At 44.1% G+C, this 16,961-nt stretch overlaps 1 protein-coding gene and 1 long non-coding RNA gene across 9 annotated transcripts in view; one reads left to right on the top strand and one right to left on the bottom strand.

Moving 5' to 3' along the window:
- The window catches only part of LOC115098119, a 73,278-nt gene extending 69,638 nt beyond the window's left edge, over window positions 1-3,640 (top strand). Inside the window, exon 2 of the long non-coding RNA XR_003858426.1 lies at window positions 3,557-3,640. This is a non-coding gene — a long non-coding RNA (uncharacterized LOC115098119). The remainder of the gene's footprint in view (window positions 1-3,556) is intronic.
- Window positions 1-16,961, bottom strand: part of DAB2IP (DAB2 interacting protein) — a 1,007,890-nt gene that overhangs the window by 792,225 nt on the left and 198,704 nt on the right. The gene's annotated exons all lie outside the window — the stretch shown is intronic.

Here is a 16,961-nt window from a genome sequence, read left to right as displayed (position 1 = left end):
AAGGATTAAAATTCCATAAGCAGAAATGAGGACATAAGTCATAAAATCAAGTTGTGCAGTCCAGCACTAAGTTATATGAAGGCCACACATTATTCAGACAAGGTCATATAATTAATAGCAAAAAAGAGTGAGATTATAGTTGGAACTATTTGGAGACATTTTCACTCTACAAGGTTTGTTGTTTAAAATGTTCTTTAATCTGAGCAACTGTTTCTCTCAATTTATCTCCAAAGAGGTTAATCACCAAGGAAGGGCACATCTGCCACCTTTTTATGGATACCCTCGTATAGGGTACTGGCTCTTAACCAGGCCATGCAGTTAACTAAAATGGAGTTTGCCAAGGAGTGTGAGGTGGTTTCAAACTCCTCATAGATTGAAGAAGATGGCGTATATGCCCTTCAGCATACAATAATGGCTGAGAGTATGCGATTCCGCTATCATCAGTCTGAAGAAATGGCTAAATGGTTTTCAATATGGACCTCATGATTTTTTCCTCTCACTGCAAAGGAGTGAGTGAGGCCGCCCAGGAATTGGAATCAGAATAATTTTCTTGCACAGCCTTGAGCTTTTCAGAAATCAGCCATAATATTTACTGAACAGAAAAGTTCCAGGTGCTTTTCAAGGAAAGGCTGGAGATTTTCTGGAATTTAATTATGCTACACTTGCAGAGATTCTCAGCTTTGAAAATGAAAATGTAAGGATTAAAATGCTGGAGGATACAGAATAGTACAGAGCCTTAGCACATATTCCTTTATCTTTCCAGTACAAGTACTGTAGAGTATCTGATTCCTATAGATGAGTGTGCCTCTACTGGTTGCCCCTGTGAATGGCAGCTCAGAGATGCTCATTCCACCAATTTTTCTTCCATAGTTCGACTGTGATAAGCATCTGAAGGAGTTTAGTACTTATTGCTCAAAAATGCCAAGATTCTCTTTCAGCATCCTACTCTGATCCCCCAGTATACTTCAGCTCTCTCTTTACCAGAAACTGCTGAAATAAGCTTTAAAAAAATATCCAACAAAGAATAAAATGGAAAGGTTGCAATAAAATTCTGGTGTGATAAATTTAGCATATCCCTAAGAAATTCATAAGATCTGTGCTTGTTATGGCAACAGCACCCTGTGGTCAAACCAAAATTAAATTCAGCTGAGGTACAAGCTATCCCAACATAACCAGATTAGACAGATTCTGTCAGGAAGGACATCTCTTTATTACAAACTAGGGATGTGCATGTGTTTTTTTCTAACTTTCTCTTTATTAATTAAAAAAAACCCCAAACTTATAACAAGTAAACCTTGCTTTAGGAAAAAAAATGACATTAAATACAAAGTAAAATTAAGGCAAGAAACAAACATGCAATGCATTATATATATAGCCCACATTAGTCCACATTAAAGGCAAGAAATAAAGAAAATAAGAAGGAAGGAAAAAAAAATACCAGATTTACCATATTCAAGGGCATACCCAGGAACTCCCAGATACCACCTTGCCTATACCAGCGGTACCCATAGGACTTCGCAAAAAAGCTTCCGTAAAGACATATTTAACATCTTGAAGCTTAATTAAATACTTACAGGCAAAATGTAACAAAGGTTGCTTCAAGGGCCAAAACCCTGTATTTCTTCAAAAGGAATAGCTTCCATCAAACCTGAGCTTCTCTGACAACGTCAGGGAACAAGGAAATCTTATGGCCCATAAAACTTTTATTAGCAAGGCAGAAAAAAAGCTTAAGAGTCTACAATTTATCTGCTTCCTTGGCAAACGTTAACAGTGTGGATCTATCCAAATTCTCAGAGCTGGATTGCTCTAGGAAGACAGAGAGATCCAAATAAGTCCCAGAATCCTCCTGCTGATTAATCACAGAAAAAATAACTTATTTTTCAGGCAAATAAAGTTTCAGAACTTCTGGGATAACTTATTTGGAAACCTTAAGAAGGTCTAAATAAAACTTTCTAAGCATTTCCAAAGGAGAAATCATAATATATTTGGGAAAATTTAAAAATCTAAGATTATATATTCTATTATAATTACACATATTCTCAAGTTTATGATGAATAGATTGGCAATCCTTGATTAAGGCTATATCACGTTCCTGCAATTTATCATACTTGACTTCCAAGTTAGCCAATTTCCCAGAATGTGCCAAAATAGTTTGAGAGTAGCCAATCAAAGTCGGGGAGTTCCTGTGGATGATACTAGCCAAGGCATCCAATCTGGATGAGACAGACTGTTCTAGATTAGAGATGGCTGCTAAGAGAGTTTCCAAAGTAATATTATCTGGCTAAGTAGAAGGTAAGTAAGAGGCAGCTAAATAGCCTGGGGGAGAATGGGTTAGTGAAGATCGAGCTCCAGAAACCATATCCCCAGAGGGAAGTACAGATGCAGCTCTACCACTGCAAGTTCTTCTGATAGCTGGATTAGAAGCTAGTGGGAATGAGGGTCCAGCAGGGCTCAATGAGACAACAGTTTCCTCTTAAACGGGGTATGAGACTCAAGTTCATCTGCTCCCGAGATACCTGGTTGAAAAAATGTCTCTAAGGTTGACTGGCTTGATGAGGAGGGGAAATCTGTCTGAGAAAGGGGAGTATGGTTACTACCCTTTCTCTTCTTCCCCAGGGCCAAATGGAACAAAAAAATAAGTGTGGTGGCAGATCAAACTTCACCCAGGAACCTGCCCCTTTGGTGTGCGGATCTGGTGCCCCTTTGGTGTGTGCCGCCACAGGCTTGATATCATAGGTGCTGGAGAGAATAGAACTGCAATGGGGGAAGTGGTCTGCCGACTGTAAGTCCACACTTTTCCCAGCGATAGCAGCTGTGCGCTAGATCTTGCAGGCACCAATCCCCAGCAGATGACATTCCGGAAAGAACAGCGTTGCAATGGGGGAAGTGGACTGCTGGCAGTACGCCCATAGTCCTCCCTGTGTATTTGTTTTTAATGAATGCCAAAAAGCACCAAATAAGGCTATTTTCAGTTATAAAAAAAATCAATCCTATTAAAATATCTGAAAATTTAGGAGTATTTTTGTAACTGTCACTTCCAGGTTCAAGTTTTTGGTTACATGGCCGGATCGGAGAATGGATCTGGTTAAATATATTTAAATTGTATTGAAATACGCTATGCCGATGGAGTGGGGCATTAGTTTTGTTTTGTACCTATTTGACCCGAACGTTTGGAAGAGATTGTATTAAGGAATAAATGGGATATATAGTTTAATAGTTTCCCCTGATGAAGCCCTTACCAAAGAGGGTGAAACGAATAATTCTTTGTCGGGAATAGTACAAATAAGAACATTTTGGCTCAAATGAGTAGAGACACAATGAATGACAGTTAAACAGGTTGAAGAGAGAAGTTCTTAGGGAAACCTTTGTATAAAATGCACCGAACACTCCAGAAGAAGCTAGAGTAAAAATAATTTGACAAGGGTAGTTCTTAGAGATATCTTCATACAAATCAAGTTGAAAATCTCAGATGAATGAAAAATGCTGTTAATCACCAAATTGATTTAAACATTCTGCTTTTCATTATGTCTAAGATCTATTTTTGTATTTATCTCAGATATACCATACCACCGGGCGCTCGTGCACAGGGAGGCCACCCACCACCACCAGGCACCCTGCAACACCGCCATGAGAAAAAAAAGAAAGATTTCATCAGGAACTGGGAAGGGAATGGCGATGAGAGATCCCCGATCGGGAGTCCCGCCCCGACGTCATTGAAGACAGCGCCGGACCGTTAAACCGCGCCATACCACCGGGCGCCCGCCCACACGGAGGCCACCCACCACCACCAGGCACCCTGCAACACCTCACAGCCATGAGAAAAAAAAGAAAGATTTCATCAGGAACTGGGAAGGGAATGGCGACGAGAGATCCCCGATCGGGAGTCCCGCCCCCCCCCCCCCACATCATTGAAGACAGCGCCGGACCGTTAAACCGCGCCATACCACCAGGCGTCACACGCCAAAGGTGCACTCCTTAGTGCAATCTGTACTGCTAGCCCTATTTAAAAACTTAACAAACGAATGTCTCTCGTTGTTAACATTCATATTAACATGTTTGTAACCTTCCTTGTTTGTAAACCGTTATGATGGCTTTATAATGAAGCCATGTTGGGTTTGTTGCTCAGGAGAGAGATCTGACTACACTCTCTCTTGCAATGTTCTTTTTCTATACAAAAACCTAATAAAATTGTTTAAACATATAATGAAGCCAAATGACGGTATATAAAACCTGTCAAATAAATAAATAAATAAATATAATATTTGTGTGATATTGTTCACTTTTGTATTTTATTAGTGTGCATATGAGTGATTGTTTGTAGGGGTTCGAATGAATGTGTAGGATATATGGTGTGAAAATGTTTATTAGGGATGTGACCAGCAATGATAACACATTTGTTATTAAAAAAATGTTTTGTATGTTTTGAATAAATTTGTATAATTCTATTAAAATTGGTATTTAGTTTGTAGACAAAAAGTACTTTCTCTCTCTGTACATTCTCTCTATTTGTATGTGAGAGAAGAAATTTTGTATTTGCTCCTTGATTGTATTTTGTATATTGAAAAACAAGCCACACAGAAAAGCGGTGCACGGATCTCCTATAAGCAGCAGAATGTCTTTATAAAAGTGTATGAATTATTGCTCTTTTGTCCCTCCCGACACAGCCTTGTCAGGGGATATTTTTTACTTATAATATGTGATTTGCTCAAGATACAGGAGCTTCCTTCAATAAAGTGATTGAACATTTTGTAAGGATGCTTTATCTTTTCTGCACTCTCGGATATTTACAAATATTTAAAACAAGAAATGGGCCCATGGTGGCCCTGGCTGGACTTTCCTGCCCAAAAAAAATTACCTAGGCCTAGTGCCGAGGTTGGTCCAGATGCAAAGGCCTATGCCTGATCCAGGCCTGGTCCTGGCACAGGAGCTCAATCCTGATCCTTGGTTCCTGAGCTGAGACCTAGGCCCAGTCCTAGCAAAGTCTAGGTCCAGCACCAAGACCTAGGCCCTGGTCTGGCACAGGGTAGGGCCGGTCCCAGCACTGAAGCCTAGGCCCTGTCTGATCCTGGCGCAGAGACCGAGGCCTGGTCTTGGTGCCAAGATCTAGGCCTGGGCCAGCACCAGGGTTCACTAGGGCTGAGCTGGCTCCTCCAATGATCCTGCTCATTTTCCAGTGCTTGAAAAATGCCATCAGCCTGGAAGATGACACCAGAGTGATATCACTTCAGCACCTTCCTCCAGTGCAGGATTGCTCTAGGAAGGCAGCCGCGCAGCTGAATATACCTAGATAAGTTACATTTAGTGGATATGCGGTGACCGGCTAACTTTAGACCTGCCTTATGGCACATTAACTTAACTGGCTGACTCAGCTCCTCCTTGGAACGCCTACCTCCCACTTCAGGAACATCCCCGACTTATCTGGGTAAACATTAAAAAAAATGCGGTTAAGCCATTTAGATGGATAACTTTTCAGATATCCATCTAAATGGCTTTTGAATATGTGCCCCCTAAATTTCTTATATCCATCTAGAAAAACACAGTATCACCCTCCTGATTAGTTAGTTGCTAGGCATCTCCCTATATTAATCTCCTCTTAACGTGGAAATATATTAGCAGCTCGTTTTTAAATAGTGCTGATAAATACATGAAGGACTCTAAAAATAAGCATAGATACTTATATAGCCCCCGCCCACTCTCTGGGCAGAAGCAAAGGCACACTCAGGAGATAAGGGACCAATCTATACCCTATGTTCCCAGGGTCCTTTTCTGAAAGGCATGGAGGACAGAGAAGAAAAAGACTTCGCAAGGCCCTCTGACAAAGTCTCAAAACAGGAAAAGTCACACAATACACTAGTCTGGAGTGGTTCCAAAATAAATCCTTTTACTAGGACCACTTAATGCAAATTAAGTATTTGGCAAATGGTACATCAGTACGTGGTGCAATCCATACAGAAATAAAAAGTGAACTGAGTACACGGTGCAGAATTCAATCAATACAAATCTGCACACAGCAGGGATTTCTTCACCAATCACTCCCTAGCTTTAAGATGCTCTTTAGAAAAGGACCTTCCTTGGGCATTCCTCTTATTGGTAGCTGATGCAGATAAGTTGTTTCAAGCCAAAATATTTCTCTTGAAGAAAAATAGATTAAGTGCCTGTTTAATACGTACCCGACAACTCCTCTGGCTAATTTTTCCCTTACGGGCAGTCCTCTCTTTGATTCTGAACATAAAAATCCATTTTAGACACTAAAAGGTCCATACTCCGTCACTGCCTGGTTAGCAAAGTTAGCCGGCTTCCATAATGCAGCCGCATAATTGAATATAGCCGGCTATCTCAAAGTTTGCCACCTAACTTTAGGGCAGCTCTTTCACCCAGCTAGACTTAGCTGGCTAACTTTGAGTATCAGAGCTAGCCGGATAACTTAAGCTGGATAACAACTCTTCCCAGTTACGCCCTCCCCCCGAGAGCACCCCTAAATTATCCAGTGTTCCCTTTCATATCCTTTAATAGCCATCCCTTGCTAGAGATATTATTGCCTCCAAAAGACAAATTTTAACTCTGAGATCAAAACTGAAGGAAGTGATTTTTGTGTGGCCTTCAAAGAAGGGAAGTCCCTGGAGAATTTTACTGGGCATCGTTACCTGATGTCATCATCAAACCTTTCAATTTCTTACAAAAGTATCCTCCTCAATGCTGTCCTTCAGTGTCAGTGTTATGGTTAAGTGTGTTTTGGTGGAGCCTTGGGTGCTGTGGGAGATGACCACGCCCACGGGGAGGAGCCCAGTGAGGAACCACAGCACTGGGCTAGACTCGTAATGCACAAAACACAGTAGTTCTTTATTAAACAGCTTGAAGAGAGCCACCCAGAGGTGGTAGTAGTGAGGCAGCCTGGTCGTTGCAGTCTCAGGGACCTCGGCAGAGGGAGCCCTTCTCTCCTTAATGATGAAAGGAGGTTCCGCAGCAGGTTTCCCAGCTAGGAGATACTGTGGATGAGAGACTGAGAGTTAGAGTACTCACTAGGTGTTTGCTGTTGGTTGAAGAAGGTACAGGCACCGAGGCAGGGAGAGCAGGCTCTCGAGGAGCGAGAACCTGTTCCCTGTAAGGCACCTGAAATAAAGCAGAGGGCCCCCAAGGAGCGGGTACCCAGGTTAGCAGTTACCCCGAAGGGTAGAGAGAGTGCTTTCAGCGGCAGCACGGAAGCAGCAGAGTAGCGTAGACAAGAATGAATTTGAGTCCTTTCTAACTCAAAGAGCTAGCAAACTAGCGAAGGTAATATACCCGGATGGCGTGACGTCAGCATGAGGGAACGCCTTCGAGGTTCGCGCCAAAGGTGGTATAAAGACGTGGGTTGCGCTCACCCTAGTAGGTACCTGGGAGGAGCAATGGCGGGAGGCTGCACCATAGCCGTTCCGGGGACACCGGAGAGGTTGGTTTGTAGACGCTGCGGTAGCCATCTTTCCTAGATAAGCGGGAGGAGCTGTGAATAAGGTGAGGCAAATGGGGCAAAGCCATCTAGCACTGACGGATGCAACAGTACCCTCCTTCAAAGGGTGTCCACGCTGTTTCCTATCAGGTCTTGGTTTTTGAGGAAGTCCTGTAGCATCTCTTTATCCAGGATATTAATCATTGGTGTCCAAGAGTTTTCTTCAGGGCCATACCCTTCCCATGACAGGAGGTTTACCATACTCTGCCTTGTTTTCTCACATCAAGAACTGCGTCTACTTTGTATTCGATGTCTTCTTCTGCATCTATAGGTGTAGCTTCAGGTATCTTGTTGGAGAACTCACTAAGGATCAATGGCTTCAATAGTGAGACGTGGAATGCATTGTGGATTTCTAATGTAGATGGTAGCTTCAGACTGTAGATGAGATTGCCCAGTCGTCGGAGAATGGGAAATGGTTCAACGAAGCGAGGAGTGAAGCGAGCTGAAGGAAGTTTAAGTCTTAAGTGCTTCGTGGAAAGCCAGACTTTATCACCAGGCTTGAAGTCTGGAGCCTTGCAGCGATGAGCATCATATCCTTTCTTTGCTCAAAGTCCTACTTTAATAAGCATCTCTTTTGTCTGAGTCCAAAGTTGTTGGATATCTTTGGCAGTAGACTGAGCTGTCGGGGACGACACTGATAACGGAAGTGGCAGTGGTGGCGGTGGTAGTCGTCCATAGACCCCTTCGAATGGTGTTGATCCAGTGGATGTTGCTGGATGAGAATTAATGGCAAATTCTGCCCAGGGCAACAGTTCACTCCAATCATTCTGTCGAGTGTTCACGTAGGCACGAATGAACTACTTGAGTGTCCTGTTCATCCTCTCTGTTTGCCCGTTGGATTGTGGACAGTATGCTGAGGTGAAGTCGAGAGAAATATCGAATTTCTTACATAGTGCCTTCCAGAAGTTAGCTGTGAATTGGGCTCCTCATACGGAAGATGTGCGTAATGAATAGCTTGGCGAGCTCCACGGCGGTGGGTAAGCCCGGCAGAGCCACAAAATGAGCCATCTTTGAGAACCGATCTACGGTTACCCAAATAGTGTTGTTTCCTCCTGAAGATGGTAAGTCTACCACGAAGTCTGTGGCAATATGCGTCCATGGTCCTTCTGGCACTGGCAAGGGTTGGAGTAAACCCTATGAACGACCCAGCGGTGTCTTCTGTTTAGCGCAGTTTGTGCAGGAAGCGACATAGGAGAATGTGTCTTCCTTCATGGTGGGCCACCAATAAAAGGTTTGAAGCTTAGACAGGGTTCTACGTTGACCAGGGTGTCCTGAAAGTTTAGAGTCGTGGGACCAAGCCAATAACTTTTTTCTGAGGTTCATGGGTACGATGGCTTTTCCTGCAGGTACTGAATGAGTAGCTGCCAAAATATCCCTCTCTGGGTCAATGATGTGTTGCGGTTCTTCTGGAATGTCCTTGGAGAGGAATGAGCGAGATAGAGTGAGTGACAGCTCTGATATTCTTATCGCCAGGGCAGTACTTGAGCACAAAGTTGAATCTGTTGAAAAACAGAGACCATCTCGCTTGTCTATGATTCAGGCACTGTGCGTGGCAGAGCTACTCCAGATTCTTATGGTCTGTGAAGACCGTTACTTGATGTTGCGCTCCTTCGAGCCAAGGGCACCATTCTTCGAATGCCATCTTTATAGCCAGAAGCTCTTTATCTCCTATTCTGTAATTTTTCTCTGCAGGAGAGAAGTGACGGGAGAAGAATGAGCAGGGTTGTGGAACCTTTGAATCACCAGCCTGGCTTAATACGGCCCCTACACCAACGTCTGAGGCATCGACCTCCACGATGAAAGGCTTGGTGGGGGTCTGGGTGTCGAAGACACGGATTGCTTGAAAAGGCATCTTTTAGTATCTGGAATGCAGCAATAGCCTCTGGAGACCAATTAGCAACATTGGCACCTTTCTTCTTAATAGCTGTAAGTGGCACTGTAAGTGAAGAGTAGTTCTTGATGAAGGTCCTGTAATAGTTGGTGAAACCTAAGAAGCGTCTGAAAGCTTTTAACCCGGTGGGTTGCACCCACTTCTTAATGCTCTCCAGCTTCTGTGGATCCATTTGAAAGCCTTGATTGGAAACGATGTAGCCTAAGAAAGGCACTGATTCCTTGTGAAATTCAAATTTGAATAGCTTGGAGTAGAGGTGGTTCTCTCAGAGCCTCTGCAGTATCCTCCAGAAGAGTGGTCATGTCTTGAGAGAATATCAAGATGTCATCCAAGTAAATAAAGACACACTTATAGATGAGATCCCGGAAAATGTCGTTCATTAAATTTTGAAAGACAGCTGGGGCGTTGCACAGGCCGAAGGGCATCACTAGATATTCAAAGTGACCATCCCGAGTATTGAAAGCAGTCTTCCACTCATCACCAGCTCGAATGCGAAGTAAGTTGTAGGCTCCTTTCAGATCCAGCTTGGAGAAGATTTTAGCGCCTGTAGTCTTTCTAATAGCTCTGAAATCAGAGGCAGGGGGTAACGATCCTTTATTTCGTTGAGGCCCCTGTAATCTATACATGGACGTAATGTTCCGTCCTTTTTTCCCCCACAAAGAAAAGCCTGCGCTAGTAGGGGACTTGGATGGTCTTATGAAGCCTTTTTGGAGGTTTTCCTGAATATATTCGGACATGGCTTTATTCTCTGCCACGGACAGGGGGAACACCCTACCCTTGGGTGGCTCCGCATTAGGCTTCAGATTAATAGCACAGTCATAAGGTCTGTGAGGTGGTAGTACATCTGCAGCTTCTTTTGAAAAGACATCTTGGAAAGATGCATATTGAGGCAGCAACCCCGACATTACTGGAGTGGTAGGCATACAGGGTAAAGGAGCTACCTCCATCAGGCATTTATCATGGCAGTCTGGACCCCATCTTGACAGTTCCAGTGTAGCCCAATTGAACTGAGGCATATGCTGCTGCAGCCATGGTAATCCCAGTACTATAGGGTGCATGGCCTTCTCTAAAACAAAGAAGGAGATGGTCTCAGAATGGAGGGCACCGGTCCGTAGACATACTTGTTCGGTGAGTAGGTTTACTTCACCCGGTAAGGGCTCTCCATGAATGAACGAAAGAAGTAGTGGAGACTTCATAGTGGAAGTGGGGATCCGTAGGTGCTCCACTAATCGTTGTAGAATGAAATTGCCTCCTGCCCCGGAGTCCACTAGGGCAAAAGTCTTATACTCTAAGGGTCCACAGATCAAGGATACAGGAAGAGAGAGCAGAGGAGAAGGAGTGGTGAGACCTAAGAAGAGTCCTCCCGCAGGACGTAGGTCTGCCAGTTTCCCGGACATATAGAGCAATTTTGGACAGCATGGCCAGCTTGTCCACAGTACATACACAGCACCAATTTCTTCCGAGTTCTTCTCTCTTTTGATGTCAGATGGCTGCGGCCTAATTGCATAGGTTCTTCTTCACCGGCTGCTGGGACCGAAAGAACAGGCCTGGACGTGGACTTAACTTGAACTTCACCCTGAAAGGGTTTTCTGGGAGTCTTGGTCTCTTGAACCTTGTAGCGAAGTCGGCGATCAATCCTTGTTGCCAATTTCACTAGTTCAGCCAAGGTCTCAGGCATCTCACGAGCGGCAAGCTCGTCTTTCAGACGAGAGTTCAGTCCTTCAAAGAAGAGGGTCTTCAGGCATCTCGGATCCCAGGATAATTCAGATGCCAGTGTCTTGAATTCGATAGCGAAGTCAGCTAGTGGTTTATTACCTTGCTGCAGGTGAACCAAGAAAGATCCTGCAATGGTATGCTGGGCAGGATCATCGAAAACTGACTTAATCAGTTCGAGAAATCCTTCAAGGTCAGGAAGAATCGGATACTCGCGCTCCCACAGTGAAGAGGCCCAAGACAATGCTTGTCCATCTAGATATGACAGGATATAGGTGGTCTTTGCATATGCTGTGGGAAAGTGGCCAGGTTACAATGAAAAGTGCATGCAGCACTGGTTAATAAAGCCTCTGCATCTCCAAACTTCTCCCGAGAAGCGGGTAGGTGCTGATAGAGGCACAGTAGTCTTGATCGTCACCTCAAACGGTTTAGCTTCTTTACCTGTGGTGGAAGGCGAGTTCATCTGTGTGTGCAGTAGGTTGAATGCAGCGGTCAATCCCTCCAGCACAATCTGTTGTTCGGAGATCCACTGGGCCAGGCCTGGAATGGCCTGCAACGCAGTGAGCTGAGCCGGATCCATGGAGTTAGCAATCTGTTATGGTTAAGTGTGTTTTGGTGGATCCTTGGGTGCTATGAGAGATGACCATGCCCACGGGGAGGAGCCCCATGAGGAACCACAGCACTGGGCTAGACTCGTAATGCACAAAACACGGTAGTTCTTTATTAAACAGCTTGAAGAGAGTCACCAGAGGTGGCAGTAGTGAGGCAGTCTGGTAGTTGCAATCTCAGGGACCTCGGCAGAGGGAGCCCTTCTCTCCTTAATAATGAAAGGAGGTTCCGCAGCAGGTTTCCCAGCTAGGAGATATTGTGGATGACATAGACTGAGAGTTAGAGTACTCACTAGGTGTTTGCTGTTGGTATTTGATTCCATCAGGTATGTTGAAGAAGGGTATAGGCACCAAGGCAGGGAGAGCAGGTCCTCGAGGAGCGAGTACCTGTTCCCTGTAAGGCACCTGAAATAAAGCAGAGGGCCCCCGAAGAGCGGGTACCCAGGTTAGCAATTACCCCGAAAGGTAGAGAAAGCTTCCAGCGGCAGCACGGAAGCGGCAGAGTAGCATAGACTAGAACGAATTCGAGTCCTTGCTAACTCAAAGAGCTAGCAAACTAGTGAAGGTAATATACCTGGATGGCATGATGTCAGCATGAGGGAACGCACTCGAGGTTCGTGCCAAGGTTGGTATAAAGACATGGGTTGCACGCAAACGTGCACCCTAGTAGGTACCTGGAAGGAGCAATGGCGGGAGGCTGCACCATAGCCATTCCGGGGACGCCGGAGAGGTTGGTTTGTAGACGCTGCGGTAGCCATCTTTCCTAGGTAAGCGGGAGGAGCCGTGAATAAGGTGAGGCAAACGGGGCGAAGCCATCTAGCACCGACGGACGCAACAGTCAGCAGCCATTCCAAATCTTTTTTTTTTTTTTTCAAGAGATATTTTCTGTTCCCAACTCCCAAATTCAAGTATTCTACTATGAGTTACAAAAGTAATGTGGGTGCCATTTTAGTTAATTTGGATATAGAGAATTAAAAAGTAAAATAATAACGCATGCCTTTTCATTGAACAAATGTCATATTTATGACTAGCAGAGCCATGGAAAGAAATGGGCAAAAAGGGTGACTGCTCTGGATGCTGAACCAGGGTGGGGAAGGGCACCATAGCACCCTTTCTAGTCAACCTCTGTGAGCTCAAGCTCTACAGGGAAGGTGATCACCAAAAGCAACCCTTGTCCAGGGTGCCATTTCATCCAGCAACTGTCCCGGTGACCAGCTCTCAAGAAGCGTGCCCCTTTCCTCAGGTCCATGCAACTTACAGGTTACAATACAGTGGGATGGAGAAGGGGATGAAAGAATGGAGAAATGGTGGCCCACAGAAAGTGAAAGAAAGCTCTTTGGTAATGCAATCCCTGCCCAGGGACCAGACTGAATCTTATAACCGTTTTGTATCCAGCTATGATCCTAATCTTACAGTTTCCTCCACAAATGCTATATGTGTGAGAATGTAAAATGTGCTGTCAGAGTTTTATGTTGGGTGTGCAGGTCCAAGCAGTCATCCAGTGGAGCTTCATTTTACAAACCAGGGAATCTTAATAAAAGAATAGCCTGGAGGCCCCCAGTTCCTACTGCCTTGATCTTCAGACGAGGGTAAACAGGCACAGAAATCACAGCTTTCAGTTTGTGCAGGGAGAAATCCCAGAGACAAACTATGTGACTGTATTCCTCTTAGCACACAAGTAAAATGATATGGTAATTTCAGTTTCTACAACAAGGCTAAAGAGTCCTTCTTACCCACAGGCATCAGAATGGGGTGGGCCATAGGAGTCATGTCCTACCAAAACCTGACCCTTGCCACAGAAGATTCGAGTCTGGGTCAGGCAGGCCACTGTTCGGAGGCAGGAAGAGAAGATCAGCGAATCATCAGCCACATCCTCCACCTCTGCAGCTCAGGGACAGAATGCTGCTTTGAACCGCACAGGACTCTGTTCAGCTACATGGTTCAATGCAGCAGTCGGGCTAGGTGGCAGAGGAGGAGGTGGCCTGAGACATCACCTCGATCCTCCTCCTGCCACTGATCAACATGGGAAGGGGGACAAGGAGTATAGTAGGAGGAGAAAGGAAAAGAGAGTAATGGGGTGAGCATGAGGACAACAGAAGGGGTGGTGAGAGGGGTAGGGGGCTGTGGGGCCTTGGGGATAAAAACAGGGCAGGAGAGGGGGGACACTTGGTTGGCTTGGGCTCTCCAACCAAAAGGCATTCAACTGCCCCTGTTCCTATCATTCTAGTCAGTCTTTCCAGGAATTGAGAGTCTTACTACCCCAAAGTCAGACTTTGCCTATCCCTTTGATTCAGCTCTCCATCTTTTAAGAAAGCAGTCTAGTAGCAGACGTTTGGAGAGTCATAGTTCAGCCTGGCCAAAACGATAATAAAATGTAGTAAAAATAACTTGAATTCTGAGGCACAGTGTCTAGATAAATCTTGGAGGCCTAAGAAGACTGGATTCCACCAGACCATCTATTATATTTTCCAAATCTCATGCATTTCTAGTTGTCAAGATAGAATGGAATTCAATTTATCTATCAGTAAATTAGTTTATGTTAATAACTGGTAACATTTATATATTGTTATATGTTGACTAAACAGGAAAACCATTCATTTTAACACTTAATACTAGAAAAAAAACAGGTTTGGCATTTATGCACAGCAAACCCTGAACCATGAAGCTTGAGTGTGTGACCATTGGGAGCAAGTGTGAAGGACCAAAGAGAGCATAAGCATGTGATCAAGAGATGGGCATGCCTGGGTGAGGAGCAAGTCTATGTGATTGGGAGAACAGACAGTGTGAAGATATGAGCAGCAGGGGTAGCGGGGATTGAACTTGCTGCCCCTGGTGTTCAAGACCAAGGGTAACTATAATGGAGTAACAAGGATTCTGAATCCCCAAGAACCCTGCCGAAAATATTAAGCAAAGCAAAGTTAGGGAGACCTACCTCCGGAGGTTCCCTATTGGACCAATGTTAAGTGGGTCCCAAATAGAGGACTGTATATAAGGGGCTCTAGCCTGACATCTTGCTGGTTCAACAATCCACACAGAATTTGGTCCCTGGCCATTTTTCCCTCCATTTCCTGGTTCCTACTCCAGTCCTACTCTTCAGCTACAATTCCGGTCCCTGCTCCAGTTCTGGTCTCTGGGTTCTTCCTGGTTCCTGCTTCCATCTAGGAAGACCTGATGGCTGCAGCCCTAGCTCAACTCATGAGAATGGCAGCTGCCTTAGGAAGAAGGCAGCAGCTCCAGACCACCCACAACCTTTTCAAGTACACCCTGCCTAGATACTGTACCTCCTCTCTGTCTCCAGTAGAGTGGGTCATGGGAATGAACCAGTGGTGAGTGGAGTGAATACAGAACAAGAAGGTGCTAGCCTCGGCTAGGCAAACTATGGCCCATGGGCCAAACCTGGCCTAATAACAGATTTTCCAGCCCAGCTTACTATGAAATTTCCCCATTGTAATCAGCATGTTATCAACAATGGCCTGATATTGCGGGCCTTTGCTGATGACATTGAACTGGGTATTGGTGGCTGGCAGTGATATCCCTCTCAGCATCAGCAGAGCATCGCAGCCAGCAGGCAGGAAGGAGGAGGAGCATCATAGCAGGAAGAAGAGAAGCGTCAGGTACCCAGCAAAACTAACTGTGTGGCCAGCGGGCAGGAAGGGGAGGAATATCGCATCCCCAGCAGAATTGGCTGCACAGCTGGTGAGGCAGGAAAAGGAGAAGCATTATGGTAGGAAGAAGGGCAGCACTGCATCCCTAGTGGAATTGCCTACACGTCCGGCAGAGCAGGAAGAGATGCATTACGTCCTGCCAGATTTGACTGTGCAGCCTGTGGGGCCTTAGAATAGGAACATCACTTGCTGCTGGAGGAGGAGAAAAGAGAACGTGTACCTGTGAGTATGGTGAGAAAGAGCACTGTGTGTGTGTATATGGATGAGAGACAGCATTGTGTGTGAGTGTATGAATGGGTGAGAACATGTGTTCTATGTCCCAGCTAATGTCCCTCAATTTCAAGTTCTATAACACAACCAGCTCAATTAACTGTTCGTTGTAAATATTTCAAATGCTTTCAACCTTTTCTTTTTCCTTCCGCTCCCAGTTTAAGCATCCCTGTTTTTTGTAACTGCTTTCTTCCGCACTACAATTCATGTTTGTTTTTTCTTTTTATGCACCACTGTTTTATTGTAAACTGTTTTATCATGAATGCCGGTATATAAAAACCTTAAATAAATAAAAATAAAATAAATATGTGTATGGGTGGGTGAGAGAGTGCATGTGTATATGTATATGGATGGGTGAGAGCATGTGTGCAAGGGTGGGTGAGAGAGAACATATGTATATCAGTGTGTAAGAGAGAGCATGTGTATAAGTACCTTTCTATAATTAGTCAACTCTTAATACAGATGAAACTCGTGTTAAATATAAACAGAAATTATCCTACTAGATAGAAAGCACTCAGAGACACTACCACCATTAGTATTAAATGACAATTCCAAAATCACGCCTTCCGACAAGATGATCTTGGAATAATAATTGAACCTGAATTAAGTTTCAAAAAACATGTATCAAAGAAAGTTAAGGAAGAGTATTTTAAGCAAATGACATTAAGGCTATTAAAACCACTGTTAAAACAAAATGATTTTAGAACAATAATGCAGTCAATCTTTGCAAGCACAGACTACTGCAACACCCTATTTTTGGGCCTACCAGCATCAACAACCAGGCCATTACAACTGTTACAAAACGTAGCTGCAAGAATATTAATGGGAAAAATGAGCATATAACACCAACCCTAATGGCTCTACACTGGCTACCAATTAATTCACGCATTCTTTTTAAAACATTATGTACTCTACATAAAGTAATTTTTGGCGATCAAAATGACTGGATGAAAGCTACGATATGATTACATACTCCAGAAAGAAACCTCAGATCAGCAAATAAAGGTCTTCAGTTGGTACCTTCTGTTAACAAGGCTAAACTAACGTTAGTGCGAGATAGAGCAATCTCACTAGCAGGCCCAAAACATTGGAATGAAATGCCACTTGAACTAAGAATGCAATCAGATTTTAAAGTTTTTAAAAGAAATTTGAAAACCTGGTTATTTAAGAGAGCTTATAGCACGGCTGACTGATGCATTTTATTAATCTGATTTTCTTATGCTGTTCTTATCTATTTTATTTTGATTTTAATTATTCTTTCTATTGTAAAATTTTTTATTTCATATCTGTATATTTAAAAAATAAATTTTTATATACTCAAAGATGTA

This window comes from Rhinatrema bivittatum, chromosome 8 (genome assembly GCF_901001135.1).
Source record: "Rhinatrema bivittatum chromosome 8, aRhiBiv1.1, whole genome shotgun sequence".
NCBI classification, from domain to species: domain Eukaryota; kingdom Metazoa; phylum Chordata; class Amphibia; order Gymnophiona; family Rhinatrematidae; genus Rhinatrema; species Rhinatrema bivittatum.
The sequence above is the reverse complement of the archived record's forward strand: the minus strand, read 5'-3'. Positions and strand labels throughout refer to the sequence as shown.